An 18827-nucleotide genomic window follows, 5' to 3' on the forward strand; every position below is an offset into this window, starting at 1 on the left:
TTTTAAAGAACTGGTGTTTCTTCCTCTACGAATGAAACCTCCACAGCACATGACGGGTACATTTATCTAGGACTGACTTATTTACCAGCAACTAAAAGTTGAAATTAGCTGGTCCCTAAAGGCAACTTTGTCCTTCCCTGCCTGATGCTTTAATAAATCATCCCAATCAAGGAGGTCGGGAGGCATTGGGGGAAGGTACCACATTTGCTTTCCATATTCTCACATTCTGCCTGAGCAAGCGTTTTCCATTTAGGGCCTGTGATGATCCCCTTGAGACCATCTGTGTGATCGTGTGATTTCTAGTTTCTGGGGTACTGGCCATGTGTTTGCCTTGGCCAACTATAACAGGAAACTTTCTTTCGCTTTTTGGGGTTTCAAAATTTAAAGTCCTGGGAATGTTTTAGAAACAGGCCCCTGACCAGGACAATGTTTCTACTGTAATAGAGCATAACAGGGATGATTCTCAGGAGCATAATCCTTCTCCTTCCCCAGCCACACTTTTGAAGAGAGCAAAAGAGACCTGATTTGAATGTTCATATTTCTGTCCATTCCCCGGCTGCTGTGAGAAATGTGAGTGTGCACGAAACACTCTCTTCTGGTGTTGGCAATCCAGGAGCCCCAGAAGATGCCATTTTTTCTGCCAAATAGTAAACCCAGGAGCTGCTAGGAGAAAGAAAGACTTAGCGTGGTCTGGCCCTGAGGATGAGCACAGCCACAGCTTGTGTTCCAGCAATGGTTCAGTGATAGTGATGGTGATGGTGACGGAGGTGGGGATGGTGACGGAGGTGGGGATGGTGACGGAGGTGGGGATGGTGACGGAGGTGGGGGTGGTGACGGAGGTGGGGATGGTGACGGAGGTGGGGATGGTGACGGAGGTGGGGATGGTGATGGTGACGGTGTTGGGGATGGTGAGGGTGGTAGCGATGGCCATGCTAAGGCCAGAGGGACCTTTCTCCTGGGCTGAGAGGGTGGGGGAGGACCTATAAACTGTGAGCTTTAGCGATCCATCTGGAAATATAGGCAATGTGCAATCTGGTCTGGGGCTCCGAAAGCCAGGAGTTCAAGACCTCTTGTAACTAGCTTGCTCGGCAATGGAAGAGAGCCCTGGAAATCACAGGTACCCCCTGAGACTTTTAAAAGCCAACAAGACATGAAAGCAAGAGGTCCTTGGCCTTCCTTGGTTCCTCTTCTTAGGTCGGCATTGCAATAGCTGAATCGCAGTTTCCTTATGAGGTATTTGTATTTTCTTCTAGTTGTATGTTTTGGGTTTTTTGTTTTTTTTTTTCCTTAACAAATGAGTACCCCCGTTGCCAGGATCTGGGAACGAGGCAGCTCATTAACTGTTATGATCTTAGAGGGCATTCTTCTAAATATTTAAAAACAAATCACTAAATCTTTTGTTATGCCTTCAATAAAAATTTCACAAATCAAATCACCACTCATGTCATTTGATAGCTATTTTCCCTCTTTACCCCAACAAGGAAGCCATAAGGAAGCTTGAAATTTCACTATTTGCTTCCAGGGTTGCAAGAAATTAAAAAGTGAGACTGTTATTCCACATTTTGTACTTTTTTCAAAAAAGATTAATTCTTCGTGATGTTCTTAATGGAAATGAAGAGAATAAAATTAGCCTTAGCATTTTATCACGAAGTTAAGAAATTGAAGGAAAATGTCAGAGTGCCCATTCTAGCTGGAGCCCAAAGGAGAGAGAGAGAGAGACAGAGGCAGAGACAGAGGCAGAGAGGTGAGTCCTTGGGCCTCAGAGCCTCAGTTGTTTCTGTGGTAAAATGAGGATGTTAACCTGGGTAGGTAGTGGTGTGATTAAAGCTGATGTACGGTGCCGCACCCAGAGGCAGCCTGATCCGTGCCACTTGCTCTGAAGGAGCTATTTGAGGCGACAAATGGGACATCATTGTCTAGCCATTTTCTGTGGGCCTGCCATGCACTACATGCTGAACTGGGTACCCATTATCAAGCCCTCTCAAGTCCTTTATGGAACCAGCTGAGAAATAAACAAAAACATTCTGTGGTTAATGCTTCACATTAACTCTATGAAGGAGATGCTATGACTGCTCCCATTTTATAAATAAGGAAACTAAGGTTGAGGCAGGTCAACTAATTTGCCCAAGATCACACAGTAACTAGAAAAATTTGTGCTTCTAACCCAGGACTGTGGATGTCAGACTCCATGTTCTTTCCTATAATCCACTTTCCCCAGAATTTGTATGACTGAGATTTTTCAGTGGCGTCATTGAATCATAGAGGTATCACAACTGGAAGGGATCTCAAGACATGATCTAATCCATCCACCTATTTTCACAAATGAGAACATTGACGTTCTAAATTGGGTAAGTGGTTTGACCTAGGTCACACAGAAGATGATTGGGAACAAGAATCAGAGTATGCAAGCCCAGGAGGGGCCCTCCCTAGGAAACCACACCCCCTCCAAGCCACACTGCTCAGAAGAGTGTGACCTAGGTTCCTGCCCCCTGGCCCAGGGCTGGTCCTCCTCTAGCAGGGGTGCTTGACCTGTGAACTAGAAACCTGGATTGGACCAAAGTTACACTGTTAGTTTCAGCAGCTTCTAAGTAGAATTTAGAATTTCCCCCAATTAATGAATGTAGGTAATAAGCCACAGTAGAATCAGCAGTCAGTACTTGTCACATGTTACCAAGAGCAATTACAGATCTTTGCAAATCACTTTAGAGTTGTTGAAGATATCTCCAAATGTCACTTATACTCACGACTCTAAAATTACAGTCGTTGTTCAAAAATCCTTGATGAAGAAGTGCATATGCTACTGTATCACACATTTGTTTGCTAAAACACTTTATAACTATGTTTCAGTATTATTGGTTCCCTTTCTAATCTCATGTGTTTTATACATTTAAAGACCTTTCTGAAACGGGCCTATAGGCTTCAACAGACCACCGAGGGGGCCAGGGCACAACCAGGTTAAGACCTCCTGCCCCACAATAAATGGCACTCTTAGTCCTGGCAAGGCTAACCTCCAAGGGTGAACAGTTCAGCACAAACTCGTCACCATAGTAGCACAACTCAGAGCTATTCTGCAACAGCAGGCCACGCATGGGCTCGGCTCAAGGAAGAGCAGTAGCCATGCTGGAGGAACTGGAATTGTGCCATCAGTCAACACCAAAACTCAGCCGCAAGTTCAGTCCCTTCTTAGTAACCCCACAGGAGGTTTGCTACATGATCTCCTGGGCTGCGGTGTCACTGGTCTGTATAGACTGAATTCTCCCCTTCAGTGGGTAAGACCTGATTCTTCATTCCAGCAAGAAATGATTGTCCCTAGACTTGTGCAAAGAGCATGACCGCAAAATAACTTGTCATTGGAAACAACCTAAATGTCCATCAACAGAGGAATGGATAAAGAAGATGTGGTGCACATATACGATGGAATACTACTCAGCCGTAAAAAAGAATGAAATAATGCCATTTGCAGCAACATGGATGGACCTAGAGATTATCATACAAGGTGAAGTAAGTCAGCAAAAGAATGACGAATATCATATGATATCACTTATGTGTGGATAAAATATGACACAAAAGAACTTATCTATGAAACAAAAACAGACTCCCAGACATAGAGAACAGACTGGTGGTTGCCAAGGGGTAGGGGTGGGTGGGGGAGGGATACAGAGGCAAACTATTATATATAGGAAGGATAAACAACAAGGTCCTACTGTATAGCACAGGGAACTATATTCAATATCCTGTGATAAACCATAGTGGAAAAGAATATAAAAAAGAATATGGATATATTTATATTTATTTATATATAACTGAATCACTTTGCTGTACAGCAGAAATCAACACAACATTGTAAATCAACTATACTTCAATAAAATATATATTAAAAAATAACTTGTCAAATACACATTAGTCTATGCCCTATAACACCTTCCCACCAAGGCTGGACATTGGGCGTGGGTGGGAGGAACACACCTAACTCTGGATACTTGAAGGATGTTTCTCACTTGCACCATCACTGTGTCCGTTACTGCCACCTCCCTTCCCGTTTCCTGAGTCTGTGCATACTGAAACTGTGAGGGAATGGGGGGCATTGCCCTGGGGAGAACTTAAAACTGTGAAAAATCTCCCCTCATCTTCCAATGTTTATTTTTAATCCAAGAACTAATGCTTTGTTTGTGCAGTCAATTAACACGTGAATTCCTATTGTACCAGGATTTGTATTTATATACATTATTTCCTCATCTGGACAGAAAACACTCTAATTTTCATGAGAGAAATTCCCACAGAGTGAGGATGTAGCAACTGTCCCTGTAAAGGAGTGGCCATGTGTAAAGTACTGGAACCGTACTTCACAGTTTACACAGCACTTCACAAACATCACCCCAATTAATCTGCACGACTGTCTGGCAGGTGGTACTATCTCCACTTTAGATAGACAAGGAGATAAGGTCACATGCCTTGCCCAAGGTCACACGGGCAGCCAGAAGCCGAACTAGCACTTGGACTTGGGTCTCTTACCAAGGCGCTCCACACTGCCCAACAGCCCCAGTTTATTTGCACCCCTAAGACGGTACTGGTGAGAGGACAGCCACACTAGGCCTGTCTCACCAATGGATGACATTCTCTTCCAAATCCTCAGATGCGTGTCTAGTGACATGCCCAGAGAGAGACCTGGAAGTCAGTCCTTCCCGCGATTGGATTTCAGCTTTACCCCTTTCCCCTCTCCCAAATTGAACACAGATGAAGGATCTCAATGAGCCAATGAAGACTGAGGGATGAGGAGAGATATTGCCCCAGCTACAAATCCTTTTGGAAGTCAGAGAGCTGACTTTTCCTCCTCGGACACAACTCCGCCAACCAGCAACAGAGTGTGTGTTCCCATTCCAAGATTTCTGAGACACACCGTCACTGGGACCTCAGAGGGGCGAAGTCAACTGGATAGGAATTTCCCACTTGGAAGCACAGAAAATTAGCAACAGAGGAATCAGGGGACAGATCATTTAAAGGTCCCTGCCAAACATTCTCTCTGGATGTAACTGTGGTTCCCACGGCAGTCTGATGGGAAATGTCCAGAATACACCTGCAAATACTCAACTGCTGGGGCAATTATAGGAGTGAGCTGACCATCTGTCATTTGGGGAAACAACTGCCTAATTGCATCCTTAACTGAGTATTTGCAGATGTGTTCAATACATGCAAAAGAGAAGGCCACTCAGAGTCATGACCAAGGGCTTCATTATCACATTAACAGATCTTTCTTTGACAACCAAGAGGAGACCTGAAAGTCAGCAGCTTTCCCCCAGATCAGCCATCCTAGTGGGACAGGGAGGAACAGGATGAGAGAGAGAAGGAGGGCAAGCCAGCTTCTCCTTCAAGGGCCTGAACCAGGCTTCTGGGGTGGCCAGCCTCAACCAGGCACACTTTCTGCAAGAGAAGTGGCCCAAAGGCATCGGCTGGGGAAGGAGAAGGGAAGGTAGCTGGCTCCCCATGTCCTCAGACCTGGCATGAGACAATAATACCGGTCCAACATGTGTAAACTTCGGTCAGATCCTCCAGAGCAACCCCGTGTTCATTAACAATGCATCACACTGATTGAAACATGGCTGTGGCTCTGAATTGCTAGATCTACCCACAGAACTGCCTGGGAGCACATGATACCTAAAAATGGTGGCAAAGCCCAAGAGTTGGCTCAGACTATCTTTTATGATCACTGACGGAATTGCAGAAGGGCTTCACCTGCCCGCGTGTCTCTCAGTACCATGATCATACTTACCTGTTGGTCAGACAGCTGCTGATTGTCCCACCTGACAAATCAGAGCATCGAGAAATGCCAGAGCTGGGAGGACCCTTGGTGAGCACGTAGGGCCACCCTCATTTATTTTGCAGATGAGAAAGTAGAGGTAGGGAGAGAAGAGACTTGTTTGAGGTCACACAGAAAGTTAGGGGCAGCACTGAGACTAGAATCCAGGTCTCCTGGGGCAGGAGCTGGGACACCACCTGCTCACCGATTGCTGTCTAATATTAGACGGATATGTGTGATGTATCCTTGACAGAGCCAAGACATGTCATTTCCGGCCTCCTCCCCTTTCCAAACCTGTCCTGAGGAGCCCTCAGCTGCACCTCAATTACGATTAATATTTGGCAGATGGAATTTCCTGTACCTGTGTTGTCCCAAAGATTTCCTAGAGTTAATGGCACTGGAGATATGCATAAATTAATGATGAGTATAGATGGCAGAATCTCGTGGCAGGCAAAGCCATAAAAATCTAGAACGAGTCCCTAGGTGTAGATATAAAAACTCCTCTGGGAACATCTCTGCAGGAAGAGTGTTTCTATGACACTGAGTTAAAATCTAAATTACATTATCTGGAGCTCTACAAGTGTGGACTAATAAATAACACATAAAATAAAACAGCGCTTTATGAGAAGGCTCATTCTGTATTTCAAGCATTTCCCCACTCTTCAATTCGTTATTTAATACGGACACTTTAGCCACAAAATTTCTAGAGTTTATTCAATATTTTTTATGTGTTTACAAGGTCATTAGAGAATTTACTTGCTCTTCCCCTTACAGATTGGAAGGTGGGCAGTGATATATGAGGTTTCACATTTTATTTATTCACCAAACTGTTCCAGATGTGATCCCATCATTTATCCACTGACACATCAAACCTGCTGGGTGCCCTGCACACTGACCTCCCCCCTACGTTTGCTTTCATGCTCTTAAAGTTACAGCACAGCTCACTTCGATGAGAAGACAAGAGAATTGCTATTTGGGGAGAGTTGGTGGCGGGAGGGAGGCGATCGAACGTCAGTAATAAAAAATTTAATTGCTCGGCTACAATTTGAAAACGATATCCAGGTGGAAAACTGACCCAGTCCCTTTCCCCCCAAATCATTGCTTCCCACTTGCCCTCCAACCAGGGCTGCATGCCTCAGATTTGGAACGTGCAGGATCTGAATAAGCGGAATTGAGCAGGTACTAAATCATTTCCCCCTTCTCCTAGTGATTTGTCACTGTAATAAGCATTCTGAGGGTGATAGACCTTTTATTAATATACACTGTTAAGCGGGAAGGAGGCTGCAATGTATTCCTGGTGCTCTTTAGGGAAAATAATTACCCCATGCAGACAATTTTTTAAAATGTCGATTTAACAGAGTTATATTTAAACCCAAGTGCTTATTTAGTGCAAAATATGAAACGTTGTTATGTTTGGATTGGAGATACATACCGTAGTCCACGAGATGCAATCCACACTTTCCCAGACACCTCCCTATATATTGTTTGGTGAGGGCAAAGCGAGGAAGGGGTGTTCTCACTGCAGGAGCCCCTGTATAATGCCAGTTTTACTATATACTATATATACTATATACTATAGTATATATATATATATATATATATATATATATATATATATATATATATATATATAAGTACTGGTACAACCATCTAATATTTGAAGAGCGTTTTATAATTTGCCAAACAGTATCATATGCATCACCCCATCTGATCCCCACAATAGCCCTGTGAGGGCTTCAGGGCTGATGTTATTAGTTCCATTTTCCAGCGGAGAAGACTGAAGCTCAGAGAGACTGACATGAGGATGCAAAAAGTATACACGGAAGTGGAAATGGTGCTGTAGCTCAGGTCTCCAAATTTAGCAAAAAAAAAAAAAAAAAAAAAGCAAAAAGCAAAAAGCATATTACATGGGACATACTTATACTAAAAAATTATTCATCGTTTATTTGAAATTCAAATTTAACTGGATATCGTGCATTTCATGTGACAACACTAAGTGGAGTGGGCTGCCTAAAGGAGAAGTCCCAACCTCTTCTTGCTCCCACGGCTTTGTTAAGAAAGCATGGGTGATTTGCCCACAGTCCCACGGTGAGTAAATGGCAGAGTTGGGAATTCAGGTCATTTCTGTGACTTCTCAGCTGAGTAATTTGATATTCTCCCTTGCTTCCCCACCTCCACCCGGGACCAGAGGCAGGAGAGCTGGCACAGGCTGTGACATGCTCAGCCCACCTAAGTGGGAAATAGTTCTCTCGTGTCTCTGAGGTCCTCATGCACAGGCGGCTGCCATGATCCAAAGACGACCTTGGTGTGGCACCCTGCACACTTCACCCGGTAGGGCGTCTTCTGGATGCAACCCAGCCCAACAACCAGAGTACCCAAATAGATGGTTCTTTTATATGTACAGCTGATTCACTTTGTCATAAAGCAGAAACTAACACACCATTGTGAAGCAATTATACTCCAATAAAGATGTTAAACAAAAAAAATAAAGTGGGCCCAAGAAAATACGTTCAGTCTCATGAACAAATACAGAAACATACATCAAAGCAATGCAATACCATTTTCTGCTTAGTGGATGAGCAAAACACAAGGCTATGTTATGCCCGGTGCTGGTGCAGCTGAGAGGAAACAGCCCTCTCATACAGAGTTAGTGAAAGTGTAAATAGATGCCCTCTTTCTAGGGATCAATTTGGCACTGTCTGTGTCAATTTAAAACTCACATACCCTCTGGCCCGGCAATTTCACACTACAGGAAATTAACTTGCCCACGCAGAGGCTTACACGGTCCAGCCCTATCCATTGGCCATAGACCTGACTAGACATATTCAACATGACCTTCTTCATCCCGCGAACAAGAGCACCCACCGTTAGCACCAAGCATGGGGCCAAGTTCTCCATGTAAGTTTATTTCATGTAAGCCCACAAAGTCAACGCCAGTATGAACCCCATTATACACAGGTGGAAACTGACACTTGAAGAGATTCAGAAGAACTCACTTCAGATGACATAACAATTAAGTGGAGGACCAGGGATTGCAACCCAAATCTGTTTTACACTAAAGTCTGCTCCTTACCCCTTTCCACACTGAAGTTCAGGGAGAAAGCAAGGAGGGGGCCATGGCAATAGACTCCCGAGGGAAGAGGAAATAGCTATTCCTCTCCCTGGTTGGATTGTGGTATTTTCTGTTATGGTTCAGCTGCTTAAACTTCTGGAACAAGTCACTAACAGGTAGGGGAAGTCTGCACAGAATCCAGGGTCCCCAGTGACCCTCCTGGGGTAGAGAGTACAAATGAATGAACGCATCAATAATAGATTTCTGCTCACCAAAGGAATCCATTTCTTTGCTTTCAGTCCAAAAGTATAACAATCTTTTTTTTTTTTTTGTAGTCAAGTCATTTCATCAAAAGCAAATGACAGCTTGATGGTATAAATGGTAAATTTTGAGGTGTCAGCCTGAGGAGACAGTGAAGACATTTGGAAGGGCTGACACTCCTGTGAAGCCATCAGGGAAAAAAATTATTTTGAAAAATGTTCTGGTGACATGATTAACCCTAAAGGTAAGAGAGATGTAACCTTGTTAGGTTGGTTTGTTATTTTATGAAGTAAAAGATGAATGGCTTTAATGAGCAAGCATTGAAACATTTCAACTCTCCTCCCAAGCAAAAAGAAAAAGAGAGAAAAAAAAAAAATGGTGATTGAGTACTTACAGTATGCAAGGAAGACACTGTGGTAGGCTTATGCCCTAAGAGACTGTCGTAGTCCTGTCCTGACACATGTCCTAAACCACAAATCAAAGCAATATGGTTGAGCGCAAAGGGCTTTAGTCTAGTATTCATATTAGAGGGGGATTGGTCAGGTCTTGAGCAAGTGCCTTAGCTCCTCCAGACCTCAATTTCCTAATCTATAGCACGGGAATACTCATGCCTGTCTGATATCTCACAGGGCCATTACCATTAAAAGTAGAATTAACAGAAGTGAAAGAGTGTTGACAAAAGTAAAAGCATAATACGGCTGTCTGGTGGTGTAGTCACAGACTGGTACTGGAGAAGTATGTCTCAGTCCTGGGCGGGCTGGCCTCATGACCTTAGAAAAGTCACTTCATTGCTTCCAGGACTTCCTAGGTGGGGGGAGAACAGAAGGGCCTAGTTTGGCTACTATTCAGTTGCAGACACATAAGACGTGATATGGGCTTGGTAAAAATAACGATTTCAGCCTTGAACTACTATGTCTTCAGAAAAAATTTCCAGAGAACTAAAATGCCATGGTTTGCAGAAGATGTCATTTGTAAGTAGTGGGTGGCTCATGTCCCAGGATCCATTGGGCTGCCTTGAAGGCTGGAGTGTCATGTGTTAACTGGTCCTCCTAGAATGGTCCCCTCCTACCGAGGTGTCCACAGAGAGCCTCTTTGGATGACCATTGCTATAATTTCCTTTTCATGTGTTGTAATTGGGGTATAACTGATATATAATAAACTGCATTTATTTAAACTCTACTCTTATTTTTGAATATATAAAAATGCTTTAAACGTTGCAATACTTTTATATTTTATCTGCTTCACCTGTTAAGTCACCTTTCTATGTACATTTCTTCATCATAGATTTACATTTCTTCTTATGTAGCCTGCACGGAAGACTTTGTTCTTGGCGGCTGTCGACTTTGTATTTAGCTTTTCATTAGTTTTCGCTTTGGGTAAAATAGAAGCATTTTTGCACACAGTTTTACTTTATCAGTTTACAGATGTTTACTTTTGTCATCTCTGTAATAATATTTGTGAGCTCTTTGTAATCATTTAATATCCACATCATTTCATCTACCATCAAAATATGTTCAGCCACACATTGAATTTCCCCAATTTAGTAGGTCTTCTTCGGGAAATAATTTAAGTAATAAACCACTAGTGTACTCACTGAAGAACATGAGAATTTAGCTATGGCAGTTTAATATTTTTGTTCTATGAATAACTCAGTATTTCTGAGTGGACCCCAGAGATGTCTGCAGGGAGGTTGCCAAGGCCTATGTCCATCTCAGGGCTGATGTGAGAGTTACGTGCAGCCGTGACACGTAATTCTGGACAGTGCTGTCCACGTGTGAGGAATCACTTTTGATGTAAGCCACTCATACTGTCAGCCAGAGGAATCAGACTTTCAGAAGGCCAAAGATGACAGCATCCAGGAAGACATCACCATGCTGTTAAATTCAGAGTGGTGTACACCCCTCTCAGATCACAGGTGCTGAGTTCTGCAAAGGTTTCTCTTGTACAGGGCCAGGGCCCCTTTTTTCTTTTTTTAACACCTTTATTGGAGTATAATTGCTTTACAATGGTGTGTTAGTTTCTGCTGTATAACAAAGTGAATCAGCTATACATATACATATATCCCCATATCTCCTCCCTCTTGTGTCTCCCTCCCACCCTCCCTATCCCACCCGTCTAGGTGGTCACAAAGCACCGAGCTGATCTCCCTGTGCTATGCGGCTGCTTCCCACTAGCTATCTATTTTACATTTGGTAGTGTATATGTGTCAATGCTACTCTCTCACTTCATCCCAGTTTACTCTTCCCCCTCCCGGTGTACTCAAGTCCATGCTCTACATCTGCGTCTTTATTCCTGTCTTGCCCCTACGTTCATCAGAACAATTTTTTTCTTTTTTAGCTTCCATATATATGTGTTAGCATACGGTATTTGCTTTTCTTTCTGACTTACTTCACTCTGTATGACAGACTCTAGGTCCATCCACCTCACTACAAATAACTCAATTTCGTTTCTTTTTACGGCTGAGTAATATTCCATTCTATATATGTGCCACATCTTCTTTATCCATTCATCTGTCGATGGACACTTAGCTTGCTTCCATGTCCTGGCTATTGTAAATAGAGCTGCAATGAACATTTTGGTACATGACTCTTTTTGAATTATGGTTTTCTCAGGGTATATGCCCCGTCGTGGGATTGCTGGGTCGTATGGTAGTTCTATTTTTAGTTTTTTAAGGAACCTCCATACTGTTCTCCATAGCGGCTGTATCAACTTACATTCCCACCAACAGTGCAAGAGGGTTCCCTTTTCTCCACACCCTTTCCAGCATTAAGGTAATTATCAATATGTGTGTTCTTATTCCCATTTTCTTAATTGTTTTGGGTTTGTCATTGTAGGTCTTTTCCTCCTCTTGTGTTTCCTGCCTAGAGAAGTTCCTTTAGCATTTGTTGTAAAGCTCGTTTGGTGGTGCTGAATTCTCTTAGCTTTTGCTTGTCTGTAAAGGTTTTTATTTCTCCGTCGAATCTGAATGAGATCCTTGCTGGGTAGAGTAATCTTGGTTGTAGGTTTTTCCCTTTCATCACTTTAAATATGTAGGGCCAGGGCCTTTTGATGTGTTTCATGACTCACCAAGCCAGATGAATATGACCCAGCCCCCTTTGCCCTGAAGCCCCTTGTGGTACAGACCCACCTCACATGAAGCAGGTGAATGCAATTGAATGGCTCAAGAGCAAACTGAATCAGACAGTGGCTAAGTTGATGGTCTCTTTTTGTCCAGTGATGAAACACATGCTTGGCAACTGACACTCTGGAATACAGGAGGAATGATTCTCTAAGGGAAAAGCCTAGGGCCTGGGAAAACCTGGATATGAAGGACTGATTCAACACAGTCAAAGACTGGAATGCCCCTTGTAATGCCAGCAAGTCTCCTACCTTCAAGAAGTCTCCTCATTGTCAGCTTCATGGTCAGAGGACGGGCTATTGCAACATTCAGGTGAGAGGCGACGGTGGCCCTGACTCGAGCAGCCAGCTGTAGGGACAGATGGGAGAGGAGCAATGTGAGAGCTATGTTGAGAACAAGTCCTCGGTTGCCTGTTTGCATTGTCCAATTTCCAATAGATCAGAGCATGGAATATTTCTCCTTAACTATGACAAAACCCAAATTGAACTTGAGGCAGCGGGGATTTATAATCTTCACTTATCCTACATAATGTGAATATTCATACATTTCACTGCAGAAACATCACTTGTTTGACTACAGGCTCCTGCCCTAGTATCAGGTAATATACAATATAGTGCAGTGTGTTATCTTTCTAAAATTTGAAATATTCAACTCTCTGAACAACCACACATGGCTCCTAGGTAAGGGATGGTGGACGTGTGTAGCATAGCGGTTCAAAAGGTGGGCTCTGAAGCCAGACTTCCAGTTTCTAATCCAAGCTATACCACCTAATAGCTGTGTGACGTAGGGTAAGTTACGTTACCTGTCTAGGCACTGACGAAAATAATGGCACCTACTTCATTGGATTGTTGTGAAAATTAAATGAGCAAACAAACATCCAGTGCTAGAAGGTGCTTGATGCTATGAAGAATGACCTGGGGGCAAGTGACATAAACCAGGAAGCCAGGCTCCTACATCCTAAGAGCTCTCAGCCATTATAAAAGAGGTGAGCGCTACAGGGTCTGGGGACCCTGGATTCTGGAAGGGAGCAAAGGGAAGTGTTCACTGGTAAAACTAAGCAGCAACTGCCATCGCTTGAGGTTACAATGTTTGAGACCTGACACGTTCTTTTGGATCTAGACTTGACTCTGCTATCACTTTATGCTTTGACCTTGAGAAAGCCCCTTGCCTTCCCTCCTCTGGACCTTTGAAAAGAAAGGAACACACCGCAGAAGAGCAACTCTGATCATGGATTTGAAAACATCTCACTTGCTAATTCCTGGGGGCTAAGGCAACACGATCCTTGTTTTCATAACCCAGAGCTACGTCCAGGGCCAGATCAGAGCAGCAGATGGACAGACCCAACTCCTAGATGTTTGTAATTGATCAGGACACACTATAATGAAGTAATTTTCTTGTCTTCATTCTCCATGTCAGCAGTGATCTGTCTGCCACGCAGGAAGAGTGACAGAGTAATCTGAGCCGCAGCTGAAAATCTGCTTTTTCTCCACAGTTATTTAGCCTGCCATGAGCTGGGGCAGGTGGCGGGAAAGAGTCCAGACAAGCAGGAGAATTTGGCTGTTCTCAAAATACCATACAGGAACTTTAAAAATTGAACTGATTTATTTTTGTAATGTTTTCAATAATGTTTAAATTAAGGTAGAGTTTAAATCTGGGCTAAAGGAGAAATTTTATTTTATTTATTTATTTTTTTCTTTAAAAAAGTTTTATTTATTTATTTATTTATTTATTTATTTATTTTTGGCTTCGTTGGGTCTTCGTTGCTGCACTCGGGCTTTCTCTAGTTGCAGCGAGTGGGGGCTGCTCTGCGTTGCGGTGCGCGGGCTCTTCATTGCGGTGGCTTCTCTTGTTGCAGAGCACGGGTTCTAGGTACAGGGCCTTCAGTAGCTGTGGCATGCAGGCTCAGTAGTTGTGGATATCTTTCTTTTTTTTTAATTTTATTTATTTATTTATTTACTTATTTCGTTTTGGCTGTGTTGGGTCTTCGTTTCTGTGCGAGGGCTTTCTCTAGTTGCGGCAAGTGGGGGCCACTCTTCATCGCGGTGCGCGGGCCTCTCACTATCACGGCCTCTCTTGTTGCGGAGCACAGGCTCCAGACGCGCAGGCTCAGTAGTTGTGGCTCACGGGCTTAGTTGCTCCGCGGCATGTGGGATCTTCCCGGACCAGGACTCAAACCCATGTCTCCTGCATTGGCAGGCAGATTCTCAACCACTGCACCACCAGGGAAGTCCAAGGAGAAATTTTATGTGTTACCAACCATGAAAGGGCCACAGATAAATCTCATTGTGTGATAATGTTCTCTCTGATGTACCAAGAATTGCGCTTTGCATAAATAATGGGTTCTGGGGAAGAATATGTAACACACATTACTTTCCAGGATCCAAGAATGCTGAAAATTACCTGGAGATCTGAAGATGCCACTGGGGTTTACAAATCTCTGGGTAGAGGCAAAGGGATCGCTATTATATAACTGATTTACCAGCTCTGCAAGCTCAAGGCTCTGCCATGGCAGCTTGACAGCTTGACACAAGCCTCAATCTTGTCAACTGAGGCATGGACATCCCAGACCCATAATCTGCCTCAAACCAGACTCTGGACTAGGAAACAAACCACATTTCCAGTGGGAACCTATGTGGAAGATGATGCCTCCACCACCATAAAACCTGTGTTAAAGGCCAATTTGTGTGAATTCAAGTACCTAAGACCCTAGAATGCCCTTCATATACTCACTCTCTAAGCCAGTGGCTCATTTTTTCCCTAAGGTTTTATTATCCTGCACTTTTTTGACCTCCAAGAATTTTACAATAGCTAGGATTGAGGCAAAACAAAACATGACAACAGCAAGACCTGTCGCAGATAATATTGAAACAAAAAGTTAGAAAATAAAAAGGTATCACAGACTTGCACATTGTAGTCCATTTGTTGGCACACCCATCCCCCACCAGCCCTCCCGAAACCCAGACACCCTGAGTTGGTCATTGAAATACATTCCATTTGTTATTGGTCTGATTTGAGGTAGGCATAACAAACATCCCTGGGGGCATTGTGCTTCTGATTTGCAAAATCTTCAGCACGGCATCTGTTGGTTCCCATGGGAACCTTCTAATAGGATCTGTCCAGCTTATCAAAAGGCAAGGAGAACTTGACATTTGCATTTCTAAAAGCCTTCTCTAGAAGTTGGCATTCTGGCTAGTTCTGAAGGGGTCTAGATGTTTTTTCACACTTGAGTGAAAACCCTTGGTAGAGCATAAGGCACTGCATGATATATGGATGTCATGTGGAAGCTCTGACATTGCACAGGTTACCCCTGTTGTAATTATCCATCATAGTATTTCAGTTACAGTATGTGAAGAAGAGTAAACATCACTCAAGGACTTTACCTCCTCTTCTGGGGAAGGACTTAATGCATGTTCAGTTGTGTGCAGGATAGTCGCGTCATGGAAGGCAGAATTACCACCTTGTTATTTTGTTCATTTGGAGATTAAGTATGGTTTACAAAGATGTGGATGGATGCCAAGTTAACAAGGGGTGGACTTGGGATGGCTAATTTTAAGTGTCAACTTGACTGGGCCACGGGGGGGCCCAGATATCTGGTTAAACGTTATTTCTGGGTGTGTCCAGATGTATCACAAACTTGGAGACGCGTGTTAGATGCAGGATGGGCCAGGACATGAAGAAATCAGAGAGAAGGTGCTGACCATCGATGGAGCAGTCAGAGAAATGGGGTCCCAACAGTGGGAGGGGGACACCTGGAGCTCAGGCTCTGGATACAGTAGGAGGGGCTGTACCCTGTGTAGGGCCAGTGGCAAGTTAACAACGGTATGGATAGGAAAAATTAGATCTCAAACACACTGGTGAGGCAGGCTTGGTAAGGTGAAGGCTGAATGGGTAAGCCCTCACCAAGGAGTCCATGCCTGGAACCCTAGACCCACAGCAGCACTGGTAGATCCAGACAAGCTGAGGCCTCAGTGTCATGGCTGGTGGCCCATATATATGCACAAAGATTCTAGTTACACTCACAGCCAGCCCATCAGATGCTAGAAGATAATTACTAATGGTAATGCAAGGCTGGCACAAATTCAGAACTTGTGCTTTACAAAGCATTTCTCCATCAATGAATTTATTTTTCTCTTCACAGAAAATCTTAAAACAGGTAAGAGAGGAGATCTTCAAGATACAAAACCAGACAAAGATGTCACAAAAAAAGAAAACTACAGGCCAATATCACTGATGAACATAGATGCAAAAATCCTCAACAGAATACTAGCAAACAGAATCCAACAGCACATTAAAAGGATCACACACCTGATCCCAGGAATGCAAGGATTCTTCAATATATGCAAATCAATCAATGTGATACACCATATTAGCAAACTGAAGGATAAAAACCATATGATCATCTCAATAGATGCAGAAAAAGCTTTTGACAAAATTCAACACCCATTTATGATAAAAACTCTCCAGAAAGTGGGCATCAAGGGAACCTACCTCAACATAATAAAGGCCATATACGACAAATCCACAGCCAACATCATTCTCAGTGGTGAAAAACTGAAACCATTTCCTCTAAGATCAGGAACAAGACAAGGTTGCCCACTCTCACCACTATTATTCAACATAGTTTTAGCTACAGCAATCAGAGAAGAAAAAGAAATAAGAGGAATCCAAATCAGAAAAGAAGAAGTAAAACTGTCACTGTTTGCAGATGACATGATACTATACATAGAGAATCCTAAGGATGCTACCAGAAAACTACTAGAGCTAATCAATGAATTTGGTAAAGTAGCAGGATACAAAATCAATGCACAGAAATCTCTTGCATGCCTATACACTAATGATGAAAAATCTGAAAGAGAAATTAAGGACACACTCCCATTTACCACTGCAACAAAAAGAATAAAATACCTAGGAATAAACCTACCTAAGGAGACAAAAGACCTGTATGCAGAAAACTATAAGACACTGATAAAAGAAATTAAAGATGATACAAACAGATGGAGAGATATACCATGTTCTTGGATTGGAAGAATCAACAATATGAGAATGACTATACTCCCCAAAGCAATCTACAGATTCCATGCAATCCCTATCAAACTACCAATGACATTTTTCACAGAACTAGAACAAAAAATTTCACAATTTGTATGGAAACACAAAAGACCCCGAATAGCCAAAGCAATCTTGAGAAAGAAAAATGGAGCTGGAGGAATCAGGCTCCCGGACTTCAGACTATACTACAAAGCTACAGTAATCAAGACAGTATGGTACTGGCACAAAAACAGAAATATAGATCAATGGAACAGGATAGAAAGCCCAGAGATAAACCCACACACACATGGTCACCTTATCTTTGATAAAGGAGGCAAGAATATACAGTGGAGAAAAGACAGTCTCTTCAATAAGTGGTCCTGGGAAAACTGGACAGCTACATGTAAAAGAATGAAATTAGAACCCTTCCTAACACCACACACAAAAATAAACTCAAAATGGATTAAAGACCTAAATGTAAGGCCAGACATTATAAAAACTCTTAGAGGGAAACATAGGCAGAACACTCTTTAACATAAATCACAGCAAGGTCCTTTCTGACCCACCTCCTAGAGAAATGGAAGTAAAAACAAAACTAAACAAATGGGACCTAATGAAACGTAAAAGCTTTTGCACAGCAAAGGAAACCATAAACAAGACGAAAAGACAACCCTCACAATGGGAGAAAATATTTGCAAATGAAGCACCAGACAAAGGATTGATCTCCAAAATATACAAGCAGCTCATGCAGCTCCATATCAAAAAAACAAACAACCCAATCCAAAAATGGGCAGAAGACCTAAATAGACATTTCTCCAAAGAAGATATACAGATTGCCAACAAACACATGAAAGGATGCTCAACATCACTAATCATTAGAGAAATGCAAGTCAAAACTATAAATGAGGTATCACCTCACACCAGTCAGAATGGCCATCATCAAAAATCTACAAACAATAAATGCTGGAGAGGGTGTGGAGAAAAGGGAACCCTCTTGCACTGTTGGTGGGAATGTAAATTGATACAGCCTCTATGGAGAACAGTATGGAGGTTCCTTAAAAAACTAAAAGTAGAACTACCATACGACCCAGCAATCCCACTACTGGGCATATACCCTGAGAAAACCATAATTCAAAAAGAGTCATGTACCACAATGTTCACTGCAGCTCTATTTACAACAGCCAGGACATGGAAGCAACCTAAGTGTCCATCGACAGATGAATGGATAAAGAAGATGTGGCACATATATACAATGGAATATTACTCAGCCATAAAAAGAAACGAAATTGAGTTATTTGTAATGAGGTGGATGGACCTAGAGTCTGTCATACAGAGTGAAGTAAGTCAGAAAGAGAAAAAACAAATACCGTATGCTAACACATATATATGGAATCTAAAAGAAAAATAAATGGTTCTGAAGAACCTAGGGGCAGGACAGGAATAAAAACGCAGACGTAGACAATGGACTTGCGGACACAGGGAGGGGGAAGGGTAAGCAGGGACGGAGTGAGAGAGTAGCCTTGACATATATACACTACCAAATGTAAAATAGATAGCTAGTGGGAAGCAGCCGC

Source organism: Eschrichtius robustus, chromosome X (assembly GCF_028021215.1).
Source record: "Eschrichtius robustus isolate mEscRob2 chromosome X, mEscRob2.pri, whole genome shotgun sequence".
Taxonomy (NCBI): Eukaryota; Metazoa; Chordata; class Mammalia; order Artiodactyla; family Eschrichtiidae; genus Eschrichtius; species Eschrichtius robustus.